This window comes from Cavia porcellus, unplaced genomic scaffold (genome assembly GCF_034190915.1).
Source record: "Cavia porcellus strain 051 isolate PalLab524CR breed Dunkin Hartley unplaced genomic scaffold, mCavPor4.1 scaffold_24, whole genome shotgun sequence".
NCBI classification, from domain to species: Eukaryota; Metazoa; Chordata; class Mammalia; order Rodentia; family Caviidae; genus Cavia; species Cavia porcellus.
Genome location: NW_026947507.1, coordinates 20,113,120 through 20,138,030, shown reverse-complemented (window position 1 = coordinate 20,138,030; position 24,911 = coordinate 20,113,120). Strand labels below are relative to the sequence as shown.

Sequence of the window (24,911 nt, the reverse complement as noted above, 5' to 3'; positions counted from 1 at the left end):
ATCACTAAAATTATAATTACAACCAGTAATGGTGTTCCATTTAGTCACAGTATTCATTCCTGATGTCAGGACTGATATTGCAATCAGGTAACAGTATTTTTTTTATATAATTTGCATGCAATCTTTCTTACCAAAAGAATAATTACATGGCTTCCATTTGAAAAAATAGAACTAAAAATTTAAAATTACTCAAACCTTGGTTTACCAGATGTAAAACATCAGAAATTTGCAGAAATAAAATTGATAATTATTTACTTACATATTTAAAATAATCAAGACCAATGTATTTCTATATTAATTTATAACTTTTCCCTATGGTGTTAGGTTTTACAATTTTTTTGTTTGAGGTATTTTGAAACATAAGAGGGCTCCTGTATAGGAAACTTAAAATATTTCAAAGGTACAAACTGTGGGTTTCCTACGTAAAAATATTTAATACTTTTTTAAGGATAATTTGTTGTTTCATAATTGCATGTGTTTGCAAAATTAGGCCCCCAAAACACACTATCCACTATCTTTTTGTCTCTAGCAATGATTCTTACAAGTAAAATTTTATAAATGACCAGTTTATTCATTCTTTCTGTTAGTTAGTACTATTTAGTACTTATAGGGCCGATGAATTTTGACCTTTCTGTAGCGCTTTTCAATTTTGAAGGTTTTGAATTGAGGCATCACAGAAAAGTGAGTACAAATACATAGGCTGTTTATATTTTTCTTATCAAAAGATCATCTCAATTGAATACCCATAAATTATAAATACAGGTATAGAAAGAAGAAATAGACCTGATAGTATTATTATTACCCAAAAGGAAATAGAACAGTAAAGTGGACTTTACAACAGATACGAACGTGGTTTAATTAAAAATTGACTTCTGTGTTGTTTATTCTGCACAGTAGTTGCTCTGTTTTGGTAACGTACTTTGAATTGCTTATTTTGCCATATGAGGTTCTCTCTTAAGAACAATTTTTTTCTATTTAATTGCAGTTCTTTCTCATCACATGATGCAGATTCTTCAGCTGCTTCCTTTTCCCGGTCTCTTTCTGTCCCATAGAATAATGAGCTTGGATAATTTATAAATATTAACCAAAAACATGTGAATTATGAATCTTTTACTCGTAAATTTTATATGATGATTTATTTTATGACACTATCTCATCCAGACTCATGTTTTGCATGCATGAAGTATGCTCATATGTGATTCACATTATATTTTTATCTAATCCCACTGCATTAGAATGGATTAATCAGATATCTTATGACAAAGAAAATTTCCACTTGCACCTGTATATGTATGCACAAATATTCTTGTATTCCATAGTTCATTAGCATTCTGACTCATTAGGAGCTAAAATTTTAACTCACATGAAATATTTAAGTAAGCAGTGCCAAACTGTTAATTTTGATTTGTTTTTTTCTGCTCAATATAACTGAAACAGAGAGGATTGAATAGTAAATCCTACTGAACATATAAGCAATGGAGAGAACAGTAGAATCCCAGTTCCATTTATGCTGTCAGGTTGATGAATTAGCTTATATTACACATGGGTTATATGCCAAATGATGTCTTTTGATTCTGACTCAAGAAAAAATGGCAGGAATCTTAAGCAATGAAAGTCCTGGAGGAGTTGTTATTTCTGGCCCTTTGATATAAGTAAAGGGAGACTCATAACTAGAGAACATCAAAGTGTCAAAATCAATTTCACATGCAGTTTACCCATCTGATGAAATACAATATGAGGCCTTAAAACTTGTCATGACTCAGTGCAGGTTGACAAAGTTGTTCTGTGTCCAATTAGCTGACATCTTTCTTTGTGTTTCAGATTTCTGTGTTTCAATCTACTCGCTCAGGTCAGCAGTTAGCTTCACAGTCTCACACATCTTCACATAGTGTGGTAGCATTCCTGAGCATCCTAAGAAGCACAGGGAAGGGCCGAGGGAGCAGACGGAGGCGCTAGCATAGAGGCTGAGGAGCACACAGGAGCATGGACATGAATAGCTGCATACTGTGTAGGCCTGAAATTATCATCAGAAGCTCTAACAAGGGAGAGCCAGCTCTCAAGGTCAGCAGGATGGGACTGGAGGGGCCAGCGTGGCTAGTAGTAAGAAATTGCTTTCTGTCCTTTGAAAAGAAGGCAACATATAGATTACTTCAGGAACATGAATCACACTAAGGAAGAAGAGAATTAGAGACGTAACCTGGGAAACCGCTGCATTGACAGAATAGATACCCTGGAAATTGGACTAGAGTTGCTACAATTACCTTGAATACCTAAAAGAAAGGTGTTCCATTACCAAGCAGCAATAGAGTCTTGTGAGCTAAGTTTTAATACAAGAAATAAAGGAACAACTTTTGCAATTCGGTATGTGAAATGTAAATAGCAATATTATATCTTACAGTGTGTTATACCATAAAAGAAGACAGAAAGAAGTATGAGACCTGTTCTCTTTTCCATTCCAGAGTACATGGCAGAAATTATAAGTATGTATCTGTTTAAATGCAAAACAACTTTTTGTCCTCTGATATTTTTAAAGAAAAGTATAGGATTTATTACACAAGCACTTTTCTGTTTGTGTATGCATTCCACTGTCTTTAGTTAGGTTTACATGAAGCAAAATAAAGCCAGGTATCAGATAAATATGTTACCTCTGTTCTTCTGAGCATTTTCTTTCATAATGTGGTTCTAACTTTCATTAGTGATATTAGCATGAAGGTCAGATTTGTGGAGAGGTAACAGCCAGCCTTTGAAGCCTTACCCAAATGCGTATGGAAGGCCTTTGTCCACTAATGAACATCCTTTCATGTTCCTGGTTTTGTAAAGGCTTGCACTGTGAATGGACATCAATCAACTCACAGCTGCACGGAGGCCTTCAGATGGCTGTAGCCATGGCAACATGCCAAAAATGGAGACGCAAATTAATCCATTTGTGTAGAATTCTCAGTGAGAGTCCACTTTCATCTTTCAGAGACTACTGTTAGGAAGTCTGATGATAATGTCAAATATGAGCAACTGCGAAATAGTGATGGACTATCCACGGGATCTTCTCCTGGTAAACAGTGGGGCTTCTTTCCCTTTCATCCGCTAGAGTCGACAGAAATCAGCTGGGGATTTGATATTGCCACTGTAATGTTCTCTTAATAATAAACTTACATTAATTTAAAGCTCACACATAGGCTGTTTATTGCCTTCTCTCCCCAGTGCCATCTAATCAGTCTTGAAAATAAGTAAAAGGATTTACACAGCAGTGCAAAATTGAAAAGTAATCTTTTATCTTGATGCTTTATTGCGAATAGTATTCATGTGACACATAGCATAAGAGATACTTCCAACATTGGATTGGGAATTAATCGCCAGCTTACTCTGTTACATGAGCAGCTGAAGTTAAGTTCTTGTATCTTATAAAAGTTAAAAAAATCACTGAGTGTGTTCTTTGTCTTGTACTATTTTAGTCTTTTATCTAGGCAAGTCTGCTCTTCAATTACTTTATTGTAAAAGCCATGTTTTGCTTCTTAAATTAATTCAAAGACAAATTGCAACTTGGACTGTGAAAATATTTTGATGAATTATTGAAGAAAGGTAAATTTTCACAGGCTGAATATATAGAGCAGGTACTGTGTTTTAATTTTGAATTTAGATTTATTATTCAAAGATATCCAAAGGAAAATAAAAGTGATGTTGTTGTATATTCTTGTTATTACTATCTTACAGACCTGTATCTCTACCACATACTTCATAACTGTTACAAGTCATGGAAACCTTTGAGAACCTAATGAAAGTGCTAGAAAACATCACTGTAATGTTCTCTTAATAATAAAGTTACATTAATTTAATGCTCACACACAGGCCTTTTTTTTTTTTGCCTTCTCTCCCCAGTGCCATCTAATCAGTCTTGAAAATAAGTAAAAGGATTTACACAGCAGTGCAAAATTGCAAAGTAATCTTGTATCTTGATGCCTTATTGCTAATAGTATTCATGTGACATATAGCATAAGAGATACGTCCAACAGCCTGACATACTTAAAACAGCCTTGCAACATGCTTACAGATGCTGCACAAATATGCATACATTTTCAGTTGACTTATGGATCACAGATGAACAATCTGCTGATCATATTCATGCTTAGAATTTATAGCAAGGAACAGGTGAATGACCTGAGGATAAATGACTTCTCTTGGACCTATTAGAGAACTGCATTTTAACACAAACTGTCACTCTGAAAATCAGAGAGATAAGTGAATCCAGAGTCACAGCTGAACCTAGTTACACAGGGCAGAAGTGACTAGACCTGACAGGAATGTGGAAACACTGACCACCACTACACCATAGTGTAGGGATAGTGAACAATAACAGTGAACTAGAGCTCACAGAATTGTAAAATACAGGCTCTCTGAGGAAGAGGATAGAATACAGTGATCATGATTCAACTAAAAATGTGTGCATATTTTTGCAGCATCTGTAAGGGAACTGAGGAAGAGAGTTTAGAACAATTCAAAGCCAACAGCAGAGATAGCTGTAAGGACCATAGCTGTACATCTTGTGTTTGCAATTATAAGAAATGCTAAGTAATGTGCAATTCCTAGCCAGATTAACATAAAATTTCACAGTAAAGGCTTCCTTACCTACTATAGCTAATATATCAGATTATAGCCATAATAAAGGCAACAGAGGGAAACAAAGTCTGAAGAAACCAAATAAACAATAGAACTGGACTCAAGTAGTATCATTGGAAATGCCAATGATAAGTTCTCTATAGTTGTGGTAAATAAGTTGGGCTCTAATGAAAATAGTACACCACACTGAAGAATAGCTAGGTGGAAAATATGGAAACTCTAAAACGAAAGAAAGAGAAGAAAATATGAGAAATTTTAAAAGCATCAAAGAACGATTTCAATAGATTGATCAAATTTGAGCACAATGAGAAAAAGATCAAGAGATTGAAAAAAGTGAAGAGAAAGTAATAGATAAAGTAGTAACATAACAATGCAAACTGAAATTTGAAGGAAAAAATAATGAAAAAGACAAAAGAAAGAAACAGAATTCTGAGACAAAGCAGAACTAGTAATGCAGGTGAAGATATAATATTGAAAGGAAAAGGAAGAAACAGGAACAGAAGTGTCTGAAGTCATAGTGGCCAACCACTTTCCAAACTGGTTAACAGACCTCAAACCACACAGATCCAAAGGATGGCAAAAAACCACTCCTTCATTTATCATATTCAAACTGTACAAACCAAAGACAAGATATTTTTAAATAGTTCTTTTTTTATAACCTGGTACAGGTTTACAAAATTTACTGTACATTTCCAAATAAACCTGCCATGAAAAATGTCCACAGGTTACACCAGACCACATGTGCAACAATTGCTCTGTAGGGTCGTTGTTCAAAGCATAGTCAAGGTTAGCTTTAGGTTCTGAAAACTTCAGTGCTTCAAAGAGCTCTGTCCCTTTGTGTGTTCTCTGTGTGTGAGTGGCAGAATGCCAGAAAATATTTATGTGTATCCTTTCCAGCAAAACTAGATGTGACGAAAGTAAAGACCCACAGCCAAGCCGAAGTTCCAGGGCTGGGAATGGCTGACCAAGGTAAGAGTGAAGCCTTAAGGCAAATGGGTAAAAACAAAATACTCTAGACTGTGCTGGTATACATAAACATGGATGCACATATTTTGCTGTTGTATGATGTTTTTAATTCTGTGGGGAAGATACCCAATAGGGGAATAGCTGGGTGAAATGGGACTTCCAATCCTAGTTTTTTGAGGAATCTCTGTACTGATTTCCACATGGTTGCAACAGTCTGCATTCCCACCAACAATGGAGAAGGATTCCTTTTTCCTCAAATGCCCTCCAGCATTTATTATTGGCTGATTTCTTAATACTAGCCATTCTTTCTGAGGTGAAGTGGAATCTCAGTGTTTTAATTTGCATCTCTCAAATGACCAGAGCTGTTGAACATTTTTTTCATGTATTTGCTCCTCATATTTCTTTATCTGAGAAGTGTCTATTCATCTCAGATGCCAATTTTTGGATTGAGTCTTTAAATCTGGGAGGACTGTTTTTTTTTTTTTTTTTGAGTTCTTTGTATATTCTTAATAATAATTGTTCGTCTGATGAACAGCTAGCAAACATTTCTTCCTCATAGTGAGTTGTCTCTTCACTATGTTGGTGGTTTCTCTTGTTGGGCAAAAGCTTTTCATTTGTTGATTCTTTGTGAAAAGTTCCGTACGTACAATCTCAGTTTTATTCATAAAGTTTTCCCCTACACCAATGTCTTCAACTTCAAGAGTTTTATGTATTCCATCTTCCCGCAGATTTAATGTTTCTGTTTTAATATTAAGATTTTTAATTCATTCTGATTTTAGCTTAATGAAAGAGATGGGACCAGTTTTAATCTTTGGCATGTGGAAAGCCAGTTTTTCCAACACCATTTATTTTTATTTTTTTTTCTTTAAAAATATTTTATTTAAAGAAAGACTAAATAAGACAGAAAATGAGTAGAAATGATACGCAATTCCAAAGAAAAAATAAACAGTAATAAATCACTGATTGATTTTTACATATTGTCCTCTTGCAAATAGTTGTTCAAGATACAAAAGTGAAACATATAAAGGAGATTAAAACAGCAAGTCTGCAAAAATTTCTGTTCAACTGTTTAACAGAAACTTAGTAATAAAATTATGAATTCTATACACTTAAACATACATGAAGTTATCCATATCTTCATTTATGTTAAGATTAAACAAACCAAAACAGGCTAAAATCACTCTGAACAAAGAATAGTATTGCTGGATTTCACATCATGACACTCTGGGGTCAGCGCTGGGTACAGTAGTGTATTTTTTTCTTGGAAGTATTTGTTCCTTTCATCATGTGTCATAAGATCAGTTTATAGGTTCTACACGAGCATGAGTCTTAACATGTATTTCTATACTTTCTATATGAGAGGGAGAAACAAATCAAAGCAGGACAAAACAAAACATATTCCTATAAACATATAAAATGAAAAAGACATGTAAAACTGCTGTACAAGGAGTTTTACCATGGTTACTGTGTTGTTTCTTGTTATCTTCAATAGACTTGGCTATATCATCAAACATAGTATAATTGAATATATCAGTACATAACAGTATTACTAAAAACATAAGTTTGTAGATAGTGTAAAACTACACAAACAGGTAGTAATCAAAGCAGGATGAGTATCATAGTGAATCTTGTCATCTTCAGTGTAGTTGCCTATACTCTCAGACTTGATACTATCAATCATAAGTTTTGAATAAAATTTGTTGATACCAAATAGCAATAAAATAAACCAGATTTAATTAAGATCAGTCATGATAAAATGGCATATGTTATACAGGGCTCCAGATTAAGTTAATAGGAAATTAAAGCTGATTACTGTACTATATCCTGTTATTTTTGGCTAGTTGTCTGTGCCCTCAGATCTAGTGCACGTAGACAAACTGGGGCAGAATAAATTCTATCTAAGCAGAGCGGTGCAAGTGATAGGGGTTTTAATTCCTGATACACTATTAACAATATCTTCTGCCATCTTTTTTAAGACTATTCCTCCTCTTTCACTCCTGCAGGGTACGCTGTGCATTTTTGGGTCTCACCAACAACCCCAGTTTTAAATTGGGGGAACAATTTACCTAACTAGTTCTGAACTTTCTCCCTCCTGAACTTGACCTCTAATTGTATTCCTTTACCTATTAAAGCCTGTCTTTCCAACCTATCCACAAATATTGGTCTAGTTGCCCCTATTTCTCTCTGTTTCCCTGTCATATAGAGTATTGTTTTTCTCATATTTGATTTTCAGTCCATATACTCTTTTTCAGGTTAATTATATTTCTATAAAGAGCATCTCGGTGGACCCTACCTCCTAATCTACTCTGTCTGTAATTCTCTTTTTGTTTATTTAGTGCATCAAGGCCATCTATATTAGAGATTATAGCCATCCTTCTTTGCCTCATTTTGCTCTTTTTCTGCCATTAGTTGTCTGTTTGTCATCTTCATTTCACTTTCTGCTCCATTCATTGAGGCCTCTCTGCCACTGTTCCTGGAATCGTGGTACTTTTCTCTCTCCCTAGAATGCCCTGCAGTATTCTCTGTAGAGCTGGATTGGTGGTTGTGAATTCCCCCAGTTCGTCTTTGTCTTGGAAGCATCTTGTTTCTCCATTAATTTCTAGAGATAGTTTTTCACAGTACATCTGGGCTAGAGGTTATTTTCTTTCAGGGCTTGGAATACTTTGCTCCAGGCTCTTCTTGCTTTGATTGTCTGTGTGCAGAAGTCTGCTATAATTTTGATGGATCTTCCTTTATAAGTAATCTGTTTCTTGGCTCTGATAGCTTTTAATATTCTGTTCTTATATTGAATTTCTGGAATCTTGATTATTACATGGGTGTAGCTGTTTTGTTTGTAGGTAGCTGGAGTTCTGTATGCCTCATACCTCTGAATATCATTTCCCTTTCCTATATTTGGGAAATTTTCCTTAATTATTTCTGTGAATAGCCTTTGTAGCTCCTTTGTTTGTATTCCTACTTCTTCATTAACATTCTTTATTCTTAAGTTATAGATCCTCTTGTCATCTTCTCTTTGTAGTGTTACTGCTTGTTTCCTTGTTATTTTTAAGAAATTTTTCCTTTCACAGTCCTACATTGCAAACCTGTCCTCCAGTTTGGATAATCTATCCTTAGTTTCTTTCAAGCAGTTTTGCCAGCTTTCAATGGAGTTTTTAATTTCCTGGTAATATCTTTGAACCCGCTTCATGTATTCTACGTTTTCTTTATTTTCTTCATCATATGACTCTTTTTTGTGTTCCTCCATCCTTCCATCTGTGTCTTCTTGAGAGGTACTTAGCATTTCTTTTATTAATATATTTACATCTTGCTTTACTTGGTTAAATATTTCACTTTTGAACTCATTTACGAGGTCCTGAAGATATCTCTTTATGTCCACTGGTGGTGTTTGTAATATTGCATATTTTCTGTCCTCAATCTCTTTTATATTATCTTTCCTAGATCAATGTTCTCAGGGTTGGGGCTGGGGACTTTTTCTTGTTGCTGCCTCTTCTCTTTATTTCTTCCTTACAGGCATATAGGGGAGGCCCCAGACTCTCTTTGTTGACTCCAGTTCTTCTGAAGCATGCTGGCTAGGTGATCTTGTCCTCTTCAGTGTGCTATTATAATGCAAACAGGGGCATTGAATGCTGGCACTTTTCCTCTGGGTCAGTCAACCTGCTGAGACTTTCACTGGGTTAGTGTGGACAGCGCCTGTAAGGAATTGGTTTGGGACGGCTTATTGGGTCTCAGCCAGGGGCGTGACCCAGGCCAAGCAAACCCCACCTATCCCGTATGGGAAAGGAACAACTGACTGAAGTCACTGCTGCTCCTTGTTCTTGCCAGTCATGTCTGGTTCCAAGATGTCATCCCATTGGTGAACCTTTTCCATGAAAGGGTTTTATTCCCAGCTCTCACCACAGGTTGATGCAGGTCCCCCTGTGCTTGGCTCTCTGTTGGGCCCACCGACCCCTGACCTCGGTATGATGCCAGTTCCAGTGAGTCAAAACAGTGGGACTTTGGGCAGCTCTGTAAGTTGGAGCTGAGTGAGTTTGGGCACTGCAGCAGGAGTGCCAAACCCTTAGCTGTTCTGATAGTTAGCACCGGGACTGCCTGTTTGATTGGTTCTTCTCACCTTGGTTTCTTCCTGGATCTAGAGGATCCATCTCCCTCTGTCTGGGACTCCCCATGCTGTGTTGTTTTAGCATCTAAGTTGACTATCTCAGGGAGCTTCTGTGATCTACTGTTATCTATCTGCCATCTTTACCAGAACCCCTCCAACACCATTTATTTAAGAGAATATCTTTCTTCCAGCGAATGTGTTTGGCATCATTGTCAAAGATAAGGTATCTTAGTGTGTCTACAGTTATTTCTGCATCTTCTAATCTATTCCATTGATCTTCAGGCTGGGTTTTTTTTTTTTTTTCCCGGTACCACACTGTTTGCATCACAGTAGCTTTATAGTATAATTTCAAGTTTTCAAGTCAGGGATTGTGATGCCCTCTGTCTTGTCTTTGTTGCCCAGGATCACCTTTGCTATTCTAGGTCTCTTCTGATTCCAGATGAATTTTCAGAATTGTTTTCTCTAATTCTGTAAGATATGCTATTTGAATTTTGATTGGAATTGCACTAAATCTGTATAATAGGTTTGGAAGTATGGTCATTTTTATTGTATTGATTCTTCCTACCCAAGCGCATAGGATATCGATCAATTGTCTGTTATGTGGGTATCTATTTTGGGACTTCATATTGGTACTTTGGTGAATTGTTTATCTTGATATCAGTGCTATTTTGTCATGATTGGTGTAACTTTGTGATGTCATAGGATTTGGAAGAGTTGGAACTCTAATTTTGCTCCTTTATCAAAGTTGTTTAGACTATTATGAGTCTTTTGTATTTCTACAGAAATGTAAGAATCAAAATGTTAACCTTTAGGAAAAATGATATTGGCATTTTGAAACAAATAAGCAGCAACAACAATTACTACAAAAAACCTTTTCAACTTTCTAATTTGTTTGTGCAGAAAAATGTGCTTATGGGCTTCTTTAAAAGTACTAAGTGCTTAGAATTTTTAATTGAACTTGAGTTTATAAAAAAAAATAGCAACCAGAAAGGACACAATCAGGCAAGGCAGCAAAATGGAGAGTAACTTGATTTGAGTCAGGTTTTGTAAAAGAATTAGCACATATAGAGTTCCTATTAACTCTTTCAATGTAAAGCTATTCTATTAGCAAAAAATTTTAAGGTCTCCCAGTTAATTATTTTTTATAAATTAATTGCATAGCTTTTGCTTAAAGAGTCTGCCTTTGGGCTAATCAATGTATAAGTTTATTCCTTTATAAATAATTTCAGCACCCCTTTAATAAAATGAAAAGTAAATGTGACTGAGAATTTTAAATAACTTTCAGATTTTCTCTGTGGTATGCGAAAATACTGAATGAGAAATTCTGAACAGACGAGCAGCAGCCAAGCCAAGCAAGCTTTGGGATCTCCCTTAGGGAGCCAGAAGGGTAGAAAATCACTACCTTCTATGAGAAAGAAGAATAAGATCTACTTAACTCTTGTCAGAAACCATGCAATCAAGAGGAGAGGAGAGAGAAATAAAATGTCTGCAGAAAAATATGTTGTAATTTATAATTCAATATACAATGAAGTTTTCCTACACAAATAACAGCCAATGAAGACTTTTTTGACAAAAAAAAAAAATTTAAGAAATGTTACCAGCTATTCTTCCCTGAAAGGAATTTTAGAAGAATTAATTCAGGGAGAAGAAAAATCATATATCAGTACCCCAGATCTTTATTAAAGAAAGAATATCAGAGAAATAATGAACGACAATAAAATGAAAAAAATTTTCTTAGTTGATCTAAAAGAATATGTTTATATACACATGCTGCCAAAGTGAGCCTAAGAAAATGTTTAAGTAAAGTACAGGGGTAATGATGTATTTCTTTTCTTTTCTTTTTTTTTTTTTTTTTTTTTTTTTGTCTTTTTCCTTTTTACCAGTACCAGGGATCGAACTCACGACTGCCTGCTTGCAAGGCAGGCGCTTATGCCGCTGAGCTAAATCCCCAGCCCCATGATGTATTTCTTGACTCTGAATTACAGACTAGTAAACTAAATGGTAAGAATGAAGCATTACTTGGAGGATAATATTCTCTTACAAGTAACTGGTGTTGTCTTTAAAACAGGTTAGTTATTAAAAAAAGTCAACAGAGATTTTTTAAAAGCATATAATAAACTTCAGAGTAACCCATAAAATATTAAACAAAAAAGTATAATTTATATGCTAATAAATATTATGCAATGAAATTTTATAAAAATGTTTTATTAAAGTCATAGAAATCTGAAAAAGAAAAAAGAAAATATAAGAAATAAGAAATACATAGTTACAAACATGGTAAGTAGTATGCCAACATACATAAAAACAGGACAAGTAGCAAATCAACAGTTTGAACAATTGTGTTCAAAATGAATGATGTATCAACTGGAAGACACTGTCGGTGGGTAGTCTTTAGAAGACTCAACTACATATTTGCTGTAGAAGACACATTAAAAGTAAAGGCCAAGATATAGCATATTAAAACTAACCAAAACAATGATAACCCAGCTGTAATAATTTTAGATAAAGTAGACATCAGAAGAAGAAATAAAGAAGAAAATTACAGAAGGACAGAGGAGTTAATCCACTAGGAAGATATGAAGATCCTTAAGGAGTATTCACTTACAAATGCTGTCTCAAATATACGTGAAAATTTATGTAACTAAAAAAATAGACAAATATGCTCTTGAAGTTGAAGATTTCAATACCTATTTTTCAGTAATTAATTCATCAAAAAGGGAAAAATTTGTAAGGATATAGTTGTTGTCAAATGCTATGAGACTAGAAATCCCTTAACATCAAAACCAGATAAAGATATAAGAACAAAAAAGAAAACTAAAATAAAAATCTCTCAGCAAACTAGAAATAGAGGGGAATATCATCAATTTGAAAAGAACATTTGCTAAACTATGGATAACTAGCTTTTGTGAAAATTAGATACTTTCTTTTAATACTAGGAATATATCAAAGGAGTCACTTCTGCTTAACATTATGTTGGAAATTATAGCTGCTATAATAAGAAAAAGAAGGGAAATTATATTTGTATAGATTGGAAAAAAATAAGGCTATTTTTATTCACAGATGGCATGATGGTCTTTGTAGAAAATCCCAAACAATTGACAAAATTCTCTCAAAGTAATAGGCATAGTGAGGTCCCAAGATAAAACTGAATACACAGAAATCAATTACTTTCCTACATACTAACAGTGAACAATTGGAATTTAAAGCAAAAGACTATAATTCTTCCCAAACCAAATTCTTGCAAAATACATATATTTGTGCCTAGACACTCCCTAAGCTTCATATGGTCATACGTGGGGCTTTTCAGAAATGGTTTGAGTGCATGATGCTGGGATCAAGGGTGTACAATTACTAAATTAAGCTACTGATTGGTTTTGCATAGCTCTGGGAGTAGAGGATGGGAAAGCCAGCCCTGGATGTGAGTACTACCTGCGCTAAGGGCATGTAACAAGGATAGAGTATAATGGACAGAAAGAGGGCTGCTGGATCACCTAGTGCTTTCTGATTTTGGGCTACTTTGTTCCTGCATTCTGCCAACCATAACCACGTTCTTTTCTCTGACACCTCTCTGTCACATTGCCTCCTCGGAACCAGCCTACTATGCGAAGCCAGACAACTATGAGCTGAAACCTCTATGAACTGTAAGCTAAATAAACTTTTCCTGCTATAACTTTGAGTGTAATGCATTTTGAGTCAGCAATGGGAAAAAGTAACTAAGATGATAAAGATAGATACAGATGGAAATAGATATCAAATCTACATGTAGAAAATGATAAAATTCTGATGAAGGAAATCAAAGAAGCTCTAAATAAATGGAAAGATACTCCATATTTAGATTAAGAAAGTCAATTTGTTAAAAGGGTTAATTCTTCTGAAATTAGTGATTAAATACAATGTCAAGCACAATCACAGCAAGTAATATTAAGATATTGACTAACTGATTTATATTGCAAACTAAAAGACATAGAATACCCAAAGTTATTCTAAAGGGAAAGGACAAAATTGGAAAACTATAATACTTAAGAATAATCGAGATAGTGTAATATTACTGCAAGAACAGACATTTTGCCACTGGAGCAGGATCAAGTAACCTTTACAAATGGACAAAGAAAATTTTACATAGGGTAGATTTTTTAACAAATGAAAAAACTGGATATTCAGTCAAAAAACTGAGCACGTGCACAAACCTTACACGTTTCACCAAAGTTAACCGAAAAGTTATTATAGAACTAAATTTAAAGTGCTAGACTATAAAACTTTTACAATAAAATATAGGAGAAATTCTACATGAACTTGAATCTGGTGTTGAGTTTTTAATATGATACCAAAGTATGATCCATAAAAGAAAAAAATTGTTGTTTGGAATTTTATTAAAACAAAATTTATTTTTCTTTGAAATAAACTGTTAAGAGAATGAAAAGACAAGCCAGAGGTTGGGAGAAAATATTTGTGAAACACATATCTGATAAAAGACTTACATCCAAAATATACAAAGAACTCAAAACTGAACAAAAAGAAAACAAACAATTCAATTAAGAAATGGGCAAACCATCTGAAAATACCTCATCAAAAAATACAGATGGAAAATAAGCATATGCAAAAACTCTAGCTAGCATTTCTCATTAGAGAGGAGCAAATGAAAATAAACAAGGAGATCCTACTACATTCCTCTTAGTAGGACTACAATCCAGAAAACTGACCACCATTTCTGGTGAGAATGTAGAGAAGAAATACTTATTATTCATTTCTGGAAGAAATGTAAAGTGGTATAGGCCCACTGAAAATAGTCTGACAAGTGCTGGATAATTTTCAGTCTACTCAAAAATCAGGTTCCTACATATTTATCTAACTAATACAAAAATATATGCTCTTTCAAAAGTATGCATGCAGATGTTTATTATAGCTTGATTAATATTTGTCCCAAAACACAGAGTTACAATATCCCTTAAAAAAGGTGAAGAAAGCCACAAATTTTGGCATGTTGATGCAATGGAATATTATTCAGAAATAAAAATAAGTGAGCTAACAAGCCATGCAAAAACATGGTTAGGTCTAAAATGCATACTGTGAATTAAAAGAAGGCAATCAAAATGCTGCAAACTACGTGACTCTAATTATATGGCATTCTACAAAAGATAAAATTAGAGAGATCATAAGAAGATCAGCGGGTGCTGGTGGTTCATGGGGAGAGAATAAAGATTCAATAGATGAAGCACAGCCTTAGTTTAAGTTGGTAAACAATTTTATATTATACTTTAATGGTGGATGTGTAAAACTATGTATTAGTCAGGATTCATAGAACTTTAAAGCACATTGAGTAAAAATTAATGAATATACATTTTTAAGAATTATTCTGGAAGTTAGGAGAATTTCAGAATAAAATACACACAAAGATGAAATAATATAATTACATTACAAATATGTGTAAGAATCTTACTGAAATGGTGAATAAAGAGTAGTAACTTACTCTGGATATAAATACAGTGCAGAAAATTAAAGGCATAATCAATTTCACATGAGCACAGCAGTTGATAAAGTTGTTTCCAATGAAGTAGCGATAGCAGTGCTAATACTACTACACAGAAAGTGAACAATGTGTTAAATAATAAAGAATGCTGAAAGACACACTTCCCGCTTTGGCATATAAAATTACAGATAATCAAGGGGAAGCTAGAATGATTCATGTGTGGCAGAAACTAGCATGAATTAATTTTTAGGTTAATATACATATAGAAACTTACTCTTGGAAATACTATTTATCATGAGTTAGCATACTCACATATCTCACCTATATTTCTTTGATCTTTGAATTGATAGGGCCTAGAAACAACAACTCTAGTAGCGTATCTACTGCCTGGACCTTGGTTTCTATTACCTTTGTAAAGTAGAAGCAGCCAGAGCTTCTTAGAAAATGGTTGATTCTAGAACTGGAGCAGGAAATAAATGAGCCTAAAACAACAGGTAGTAGTATCAGAAGGTAAGGACAAACACACACACACACACACACACACACACACACACACACACAACTGTAATAGTGTAGGTATGCAAAGGAACCAAATGTAAGATCTCTTAATTACAAATTTGGAATGATTCGAATAGCAAAAATAAATAATTTAGTATTGGATTGTAAACCAACATAAATATCCATGAATCCACAAAGTTTTAAATAAATGATAATACAGTAGCTCTTGTAAATATTTCATCTTAAAGAAAATGGAGTATCACTCCTGACTCTTTACATGGAGTCTTAAAAATTCCATTCAAATATTGCAGTGTGAAAGTGAAAAAAAAAGTAGCTATAGAAGAGAAACACAAGAAACACATCTCAGCCAGGAGAGCCTACCAACTTTAAAAGTAATAAGCCATGCACCTTTGATATGAAGTGATGAGAAAAATGGAACCTTGCTTCTAATGGATTCACCCAAACCAACACCTCTGGCCTACTCGGGAGAAAAACATCAAGCAAATCTCAGCTCAGGGGTTATCTACAAAATATCATTATGTCTCACAGTTTACAAAAAAAAGAAAGGAAGGTCACGTAAAAGAAAGGAAGGCTGAGAAACTGTCACAACCTAGACGGACCTAAGACATAATAAGCAAGTGTTCTATAGCATTTTGAATGAAATCATTTGAGAGAAAATGTATATTAGGTAAAAACTATGGAAGACTGAATGAGGTGTGAACTTAGCTAATTAAAATTCAGTGGAAGCATGTTTCTCTCTATGCAGTTGTTTCTTTTTGGAGTCTTTAATAAATATTTTATAGAGGGTTCGTGAAAATTAGACTTGGGAGTTTTGTAGGTTGTTGTTTACTGTTCAAAAATATCACTGCATAATATTATTATTACTTATTCAAATAATATTTCATTAATTGAGCATTTACCTAATTCTGAAAGCTTTAGTAGGTTACTTCTGGATTCCTGTTGGTTGCAGCCAAGAGGAGGCTATTTGACTGCAGAGCTGTAACAATGCATTAAAGTAAGAACTTGTTTCATGAAGGTCTTTAGGCTGTGACCAAGTGGAAAAAAAAAACCCTTTATTAAATTGAGGGGATATAGGAAGGCAAAACTTACCTTTGAACTTCATTTGTTTGTTCCTTTTATGTTCATACTTCTAAGAGTTGGCTACAGATATTGCATATTCTCCAAGTCTCACAGTCTTTCTTGTTACCACATCAGTTAGTGAAAATTGCTACTGTTAAAGGGAAAAAGTAATATTCTTGTCAAATCTGAACTCAATTTCTCTGATTTTTAATTTTATCACCTTTACCAACAGTAATGGTTTTCCTAGTTTCTTTTGAAGAATCGCTGTAGTGCAGTAGATGGTGCTGGGCCTGTTTTCCCAGCATTTCCTCCTCTGCCACATATTTAAGCTTAATTACTCGGTCTAATCTATGGATCCTCTCCTTCTCGTCTCTCCTTAGGTGTTCTTACTTATTTATCGTTTCACATGTCATCCACACGCTATTGACCTCCAAGTCTAGCTCAGTTTCCTCTCCTGGGCCCTAGATCACTATTCTTTTATGCCCCATATTATAGTTACTTTAGTACTTTACAAATGTCAGATATAGTATTTTACTATACTTGAGACTCATCTCAAGCAACTCTTTTATACAGCCCGTCTTCTCCTTGTCTGGTAAAGGACAGCACTGTTTTATTGTTATTTGTATTTTTACTTGTTTTGATAAAATTTTGAGTATGACTAGCTAAGATTTTTGAGAAAATATATGCTAATTTACTATAAAATTACAATGTGAGATTTATTACAAAAAAGCTTAATCTGTGTCTCAAACAGTGTTTTTTATTGGAATTACATGTTTAAGAATTTTATATTTAAAAGTAAATGATTTTAGTATATTATTTTATAAGAATTTGATTAAACTTTATAGATTTTGATGTCACAACAGTTTTCCTCAATATTCTTATGTGTATAGGACTATTTTTCAGATGATGAAGCTAAAGAATGGATGGTAGTACGGCTGGAAGCCATCAGAGCCAGAAATTGAACCTAGAGGATCTGGTTCTAGAATACTGCAGTTAATCATGACTAACACTCCTGAAGGTTCTGCATTCTGTGGAATGTTCCTGAATGCTGTAGAAATAGTATCTTCTTTGTTTTCAAATAAACACTGTGGTTTACGTTGCTTGTGAGTATGTTTATTAGGTAGGTGATCCTTCCTAAGGATTTTAAATGGCAAGCAGGATAAATTTGTCAAAATGAAAATGTGCCAGATAAATGATATTTTATATAACTTTTAAGTTTAGATAATCAGTAAAGGTCATTCATTAACAACATACCATTTCTAGAGTAACATTTTCTTAATTTTTATTTTAAAGAGAAAAAATTTAAAAATAAAGCAATTTCAAAACAGGCTATTAGAATAACAATAACTAATGCTTTGCATATTATTATCATCAAAGTAGTTGTTCAGAGTACAGAACATAGACATGAAATATTGTTTGCACAATATTAGCTAAAATATTTCTTTTCAGTGAACTCAGAGAAAGTAGGCGCATAACTATCTTGTGTGTATATGTGTATTTTTCCTTTTCCCTTCCTTCCTTTCCCCTTCCCCCCACCCTAGTTTCTCTTTTCTTTTGAACAATTTCTTTCCAATTCACCCTGTCTATTACACATTTTAGATCTCATTTACTCATTCACTTTGTCACACTAGTCAGACAATATGGTATTTCCACGTGTGGGTCTGATTTACTTCACTTAACAAGCATGGTCTCAAGTTGCATCCTTTTACCTCTAAGAGTCTTAAGTTTATCTGTCTTTATGACTGAATTGTACTCCATTATATAAAAGTCCACAAGTTTTTTATCCAATCCTCAGCTGATGGGCATTCGGGTTATTTCCAAGATTTAGCTATTACAATTGTGTTGCTATAAGCATGGATGCACATGTATTGCTGTGGTATGATGTTTTTAATTTTGGGCGGGAAGATATCCTAAAGGAAAATAACTCTGTTGAATGAGATCTCTTAGTTTTTAAGGAATCTCCACACTGGTTTCCACAGTTGTTGCATCTCCTACTGATAGTGGAGAAGGGTTTCTTTTTCCACATAGTCCCACCAACATTTGTTATTGTTTGATTTCTTGGAGGTACTATTTTGTCTGGATTGAGATGGAATCTCAGTGTTTAAATTTACACCACTTGAATGATTAATGATGTTGAACATTTTTTCATGTATTTATGTACTGTTTGCATTTCTTCATCTGAGAAGTGTGTATTCATCACAGATGCCCCTTTTTGGATAGGATCTTTGAATTTTGGGGACTATTTTTTTTTCAATTCTTTGTATATTCTAAATATAAATTTTTTGTCTGAGGGACAACTGGCTATAATTTTTCCCACTCTGTGGGTGGGATATTTTAAGCTATATTTTTAAAGTAGTTTTATTTCTATTATTCTGAAGAGTAATCTGTCTGCATTCTTTTTTCGAATGCTGTTTTCACATTTGGTAATTTAGCAATAAGAAATATTTTAGTTCAGGGAGTACTAAACAACACAGTCAGTAGAGTTGATATTGTCTATTTAAAATTTGATGTGAGCAGATTTTAAGTGTACATATACAGTAACTGGGGATAGTGATATATTAATGGACTCGATCATGGAAATCACTACAAAATGCATTCCTATGTCAGATCCTCACATTTACACCTAACATTCATTATGTGCATGCTACTTGTATGTATCAATTGTATTTCAAGGAAGGTGGAAGGGAGGAAATACAAAATGAAATTAAAATCCTGAAATAGCATAGTCCATCTGCCAGACAGCCTTCTTAAAAGTCAGTAACTTGCAAGGTCATCCCTGACAGCTATTCTCTTTCTCGCACAGTGAATGATATGATGCATGGTAAGATGTATGCATACAAATCTTTTTTCGAATGCTGTTTTCACATTTGGTAATTTAGCAATAAGAAATATTTTAGACTTTGAGTTACTTTGTGTTTTGATGCTGGTCATGGTATAGAATTTTATCCTGGAATGGTTGCCAGAAAATATGCTTTAATTAATGGAACATAGATGATCCGTATGTGGCTCACATAGTGATAATCCTTGACTTTTGAGATCATTTATGGCATTCTTCTTGTCTGCTACATTTATAACGTTTGGGAATCTGCTTTCAAGAAAGACTGTTCATTCACAAAGCATCTTTTGTGATCTGGTGAGACTCTCGAATTTAAGAACAAGAGTAAGAAGGTTGCTCGGCTTTACATTCTAAATATTTTAAATAATTACGTTTAAAGGTAGAATATGTGCCTATCATGTTTCTAATGATACGGATCAGAATGGAAAATGTCTTAATTCCGGTAGGTTCAAATATAAACTTGTAGTTCTTATTGGCTCTTTTCCATTTTTCAACCTGTTATTGTTTACCTTGCTAAAGAGATAAATTCTCAGCAAAGTGTGCCTTGAGAAAACTCAAACAACTCAGCAATTAAAGAGAAGTCGGTAGAGATGTCTCATATTGGGCAGAGAGATAACTCATGACTTTTTATTTGACTGCAGGGAGTGAATAAAATAGCAGCTTTTAATTTTCCTGAATGGCAGTCAGAAGAAACGGCCTCATAGCAGGAATACGGACAGAAATCAATCTTGTAAGTTGTTCCACAATGAATTAGTAAACACTATAGATGTTGGACTACTACTATATGTTTCACTTAGGGAGTTTTCTTAAAACATATTGAATATGATGAGTTAGAAGTGACCTAAATCTCACTCAATAACATGTCTAAATTACCTGCATAAGTTTAGGAGCCCTTAATGAGAATTTGGAGAAATCAGAATGAATATTTTTTACAAGATCAGAATGTCGTGTAATAAAATAGAATCTTAAATTTTATTTTAAAATTTATTTTAAATTTTAAAATTTACTTAAAATTTATTTTAAAATTTTACAACAAAATTCTCTTTAAAATATAAAATAGGAATGTGTCCATGATTATTTTATTGTCATATTTTTATATTGGCTGAATTCTATGGGGAAGATAAAATTCCAGCTCAAAAAAGTAACTTTTATGGTGTCTCATAGAAAATACAGATGAAACTTTTTTGACTATAATGACATCATTTACCTATAATGATGATCAGTATGTTGTATTTCACTAATATTTTAAGTATCTACTGTTTTTTTAGATACTTACTTTCCAAGTGGGGTCCATCCCCTAACTCCACAGTGACATGGGTGGTATGATGTGTGTGCGTAGTGGTAAATGCTGCCAGAGACAGAAAGAATGGCTGGGTGTGAGAGACTCGAGAAAATATCTGTAGTAAAAATTCATGACAAGCTCATAGTGTGCTTATGCTCTGACTTTATGACTATGCTGAGAAGTTAGTTGTCTGAAGTATAGAAATGAAAGAAAATACATTTTTCCAAAAAAATTAATTTTTTTTAAAAGGAATGGCCTGGGGAAAAAACCCTCTGTATCTTAAAAGGTTGATGTGCTTGGGAACTGTGTTGATTTTTCTTGGGATAAAAACTGAAAATGGTCAGTCTGGAGCAGAAAATAACCCTAAAGTCTAATTGAGTGCTGAGCTATCATATGAAGCAATAATATGGGTGAATCTTTTGCATTTGGCTGTTTTCAAAGCTTAAAATAATATTTATTAGCCTTTGAAAATTGACCATCAAATAACAGACATAATTGCAAAAATATTTTATTTGCTTTCAATGATTGTGATTTTTAAATTGTGGATTGCAAATATAGACACCCATGGGGGGCGGGCAGTCAGCCAAGTGAGATGTGTAGTTTTTTCTCTGTTACAAGGGAAAAGAACAAGTGCAGTGATGAGAAAATGATGCCCAGCACACAGGGACAATGCTGCAGACAGGTTCTGGACACCACTGAGAGTTAGCAGTCACTCTGCTGCACTGATCTGCTCTGTGAGCCTGGCTTCCACATTGCCAGTTTGCCTGATTTTGCCAGAGAACCAGTTATCAGAGGGTTTGTGTGTGTGTACGTGTGTGTGTATGTGGGGGGGTTGTCTTAATTTATGAATTATGGCACATACTTACCAAAAAATAATGAGAGCCAAATTTCTGTGAAATCAACTAAAAGGATTTATCCAGCCGTGGGATTCCAGCTTACCATTGTCCCAGTACTTTTAAGCACTGACAATTAAATGTAGGGTTTTTTACCTTTTTATATGAGGCAAGGTCTTTCTAATTTGATGAATTGCCCAGGCTGAGCCAGAAAGTGCTCTCCTCCTACCTCAGTCTCTCAGAGCATTACAGACCCAGTTTACTATTGCTGTTTCATGTTGTTGAGATCTCACAGTATACTCAATACCTTGCTTTTGTCCTTTCAGTTTAAAGCACAATATAATTGTTATGAATATATCTTCTCTTTTTAGTGAAAGGATCTAAAAATAAAAATGTAGAGTCTAAAATAAACGTACACAATTCATCATCTATCTAGAACAATTATTAATATCTTGTTTTAAATCTATCTTTTTAAAAATACACTACTTCAATGATTAGATGAAACCTTGTTGGCAGTCCGCTGTGATTACAGGTTCAGCTAGCTCTTCCTCACCAGAAATAACTATTTTCAAGTTAATATTCACACATATTTTACCATTGTTAAGAACTGATATCTATAATTATTTGTAGAATTACAAATTTTAAATAGCATATATTACAAATAATATCTTTTTAAATTTTTGCATTTTGTTACTTTTTACTGTTTTATCCCAGAGACATTTAGCCATGTTGATCTGTAAAAATCAACATGTATAGAAACACTGTATAAGTTTGATTATGTGTGCCTATTCTATTAATAAGCACTTAATTTATCCATAAGATTTTTCCACATGTTAAGCTGTAATGAACATCATCATATATGATTCTCTGGGCACATATATCTAAATTTTTTCAAACTATATGTTGGAAATAAGTTTCTAGTTTCTATGGATTATATGTCTTTAACCTTATTATATATAAATTTTAAAATCCCAGTTAAGAATATTAAAAAGTGGCTTCTCAAAGTAGTTTTATCAATTCACACTTCAGTTGTCTATGAATACCTTTCACACTGACTCTTACAGCTTCATACAGTGTCCTTTCAGGGGCAAAACTGCCCAGCTTTCCAGGTCTTTTGTCAAAATATAGATGGAAGCCTTCCTGACCCCACAACTCCTGCATTTTGCATTCCTCTGACACCAGCACTTTGTGGATGTTGCCAAGTTCTCCCATTGGCTCCAGTAGCATTGGTCCCTTTTGTATTATAGATGCAGAGGTTTTTCACTGCCTTGATGCCTGAGCACTGTGAACTGAATCCATGAAGCCAATTTCTTAGGTAGCCTCTTTCTGGCAAGGTTCTCTGTAGCTCTCTTCTCAAAGCAAAATCTTTTATTTTTCGAACCTTGAGCCTTAGATGAGTATAGTTTTGCTATTCTTGGGATGATTTTAAGAGCTTTTCACATTTGTCCTGTTATAGGGTACTTGGCTTCTTCTTAATGCTGATCTTTTTAGCAACATAACTTTCCTCTAGTTCAGCTTTACAGGGCTTAACTACAGGAGCTTCCTTTCTGGTGAAATTCAAAACCTAGTATATTTTCTCTTAATTTGCAATGTTGAGTTGGCTAAAAGTCCCCAATAGTATTCATACCAGAGCCTGAATGTTGGACTGACTTAGAATTTCCCCCATAAGATTAATTAGTGAAACAGTTTTAATTTCAGTCTCTGTACTTGAGCAAAATGTGAAGAAATTTTCTACCAGGCCGTAACACACATGGTCTGGAGTCCAATTTCTAGTGGTTCCTTATTCCCAACTGAAATTTTTTGAAGCGGGTCTTTATGGTGTGCACTTTTATCAGTGTTCTGCTTTTCTGAGCTGTAACAAGAATATTGCTTCAAGCTCATTTCACAGCATGTAGAACTCTTTATCCAGCTGAGATTCCCAAACTTTTTGAAACTGCTCCCACAAACTAGTGCCAAAGACTTCAGAACCATATGGTTAGGTAGTATCATAGCAACAACCCCACTTCTCCAGTAGCAAAATTTGTCTTAGTCATTTTCCTTGTCAGGGACACAGATTCATGGCAGCTGAAACTTAAGGGAGGAAAGGTTTATTTTGGCTCACAATTTGTAGAAGTTTCACTAGTGGTTGGCTCCCAAGCCAGAAAAAGGTATGGGAAAGTCGCTGTGGGCAAAAACTGTTCACTTCCTGGCAACTAGAAATCAGAATATAAAGGGAGGAACTGGGGAACAAATACACCTTTACGGGTCATACCTCAGTGATTCACCTCTTCCAACCAGATCCCACCTCTGAACAGCAAGTTAGCTGTCCTGGTCTCATAATCCTTCACTTTTCAAAAGCCCTGCCTATTAACGCAGGATACATTGCATAGACATATATATATATATATATATATATATATATATATATATATATAGAGAGAGAGAGAGAGAGAGAGAGAGAGTGTTTAATAATATAATGACATTTTTCTCTTCTTTTTATTTGTAATTTTAAGTTAAATTCTAAAATTTTCATAATCCTAGTTTACAACACTCTTGGTAGCTATATATATGACAACTTTTAAAAATATGGTAAATCAAATTTATTAGTTTTAGTTTTAGTTTTTTTGTTTAGAATGCTCCATCTTACCTAATAAATCTTTTCCTGAAAGCATGATACCATTTTCTTATATTTTATTTTAAAGCATTTAAAGTTAGCTTCCCACATATAAGTCTTCAGTTTCTTTGAAAATAATTTTGTGAGGCCGTACAGTCATGCAAAGATTAGATTTTTTTTAATTAATGGTCAAATTGTTTTAGCTCTATTTCTTACCTGATTTCCTTTTCATTCTGTAAGTTATTCCCTTTCTAAGATATTTATTTTATCTCCTTTCAATCCACCAGCTATACTAAAAAGTGGAAAAGTTTAAAAGCCAAACAGTACTATGAATACATGTTTCAGATAATCCAATCTGAGAGATTTACTGATACCTATACCCTTGGAATATTGGCAAGTAATCAATAAAGGTTAACAATAATTAAACAAAATGTTAGTGGATCAATTTTCTTTTTTTCATTTTTATCGGTACCAGGGATTGAACTCATGACTGCCTGCTTGCAAGGCAGGTACTTATGCCGCTGAGCTAAATCCCCAGCCCCTAGTGGATCAATTTTCAAAACATCATAAAATATAGCTGTTAGGAGTTTAAGATATTAACCATGAGCATTTTGTTTTGCTGATATAGTATACCAAAATCTTAAATTAT

General features: G+C 34.1%; 1 long non-coding RNA gene across 1 annotated transcript in view; it reads right to left on the bottom strand.

Moving 5' to 3' along the window:
* LOC134472675 (uncharacterized) overlaps positions 1–24,911 on the bottom strand; it is a 141,598-nt gene that overhangs the window by 18,836 nt on the left and 97,851 nt on the right. The window contains exon 3 of the long non-coding RNA XR_010042591.1: positions 16,749–16,869. This is a non-coding gene — a long non-coding RNA (uncharacterized LOC134472675). The remainder of the gene's footprint in view (positions 1–16,748; positions 16,870–24,911) is intronic.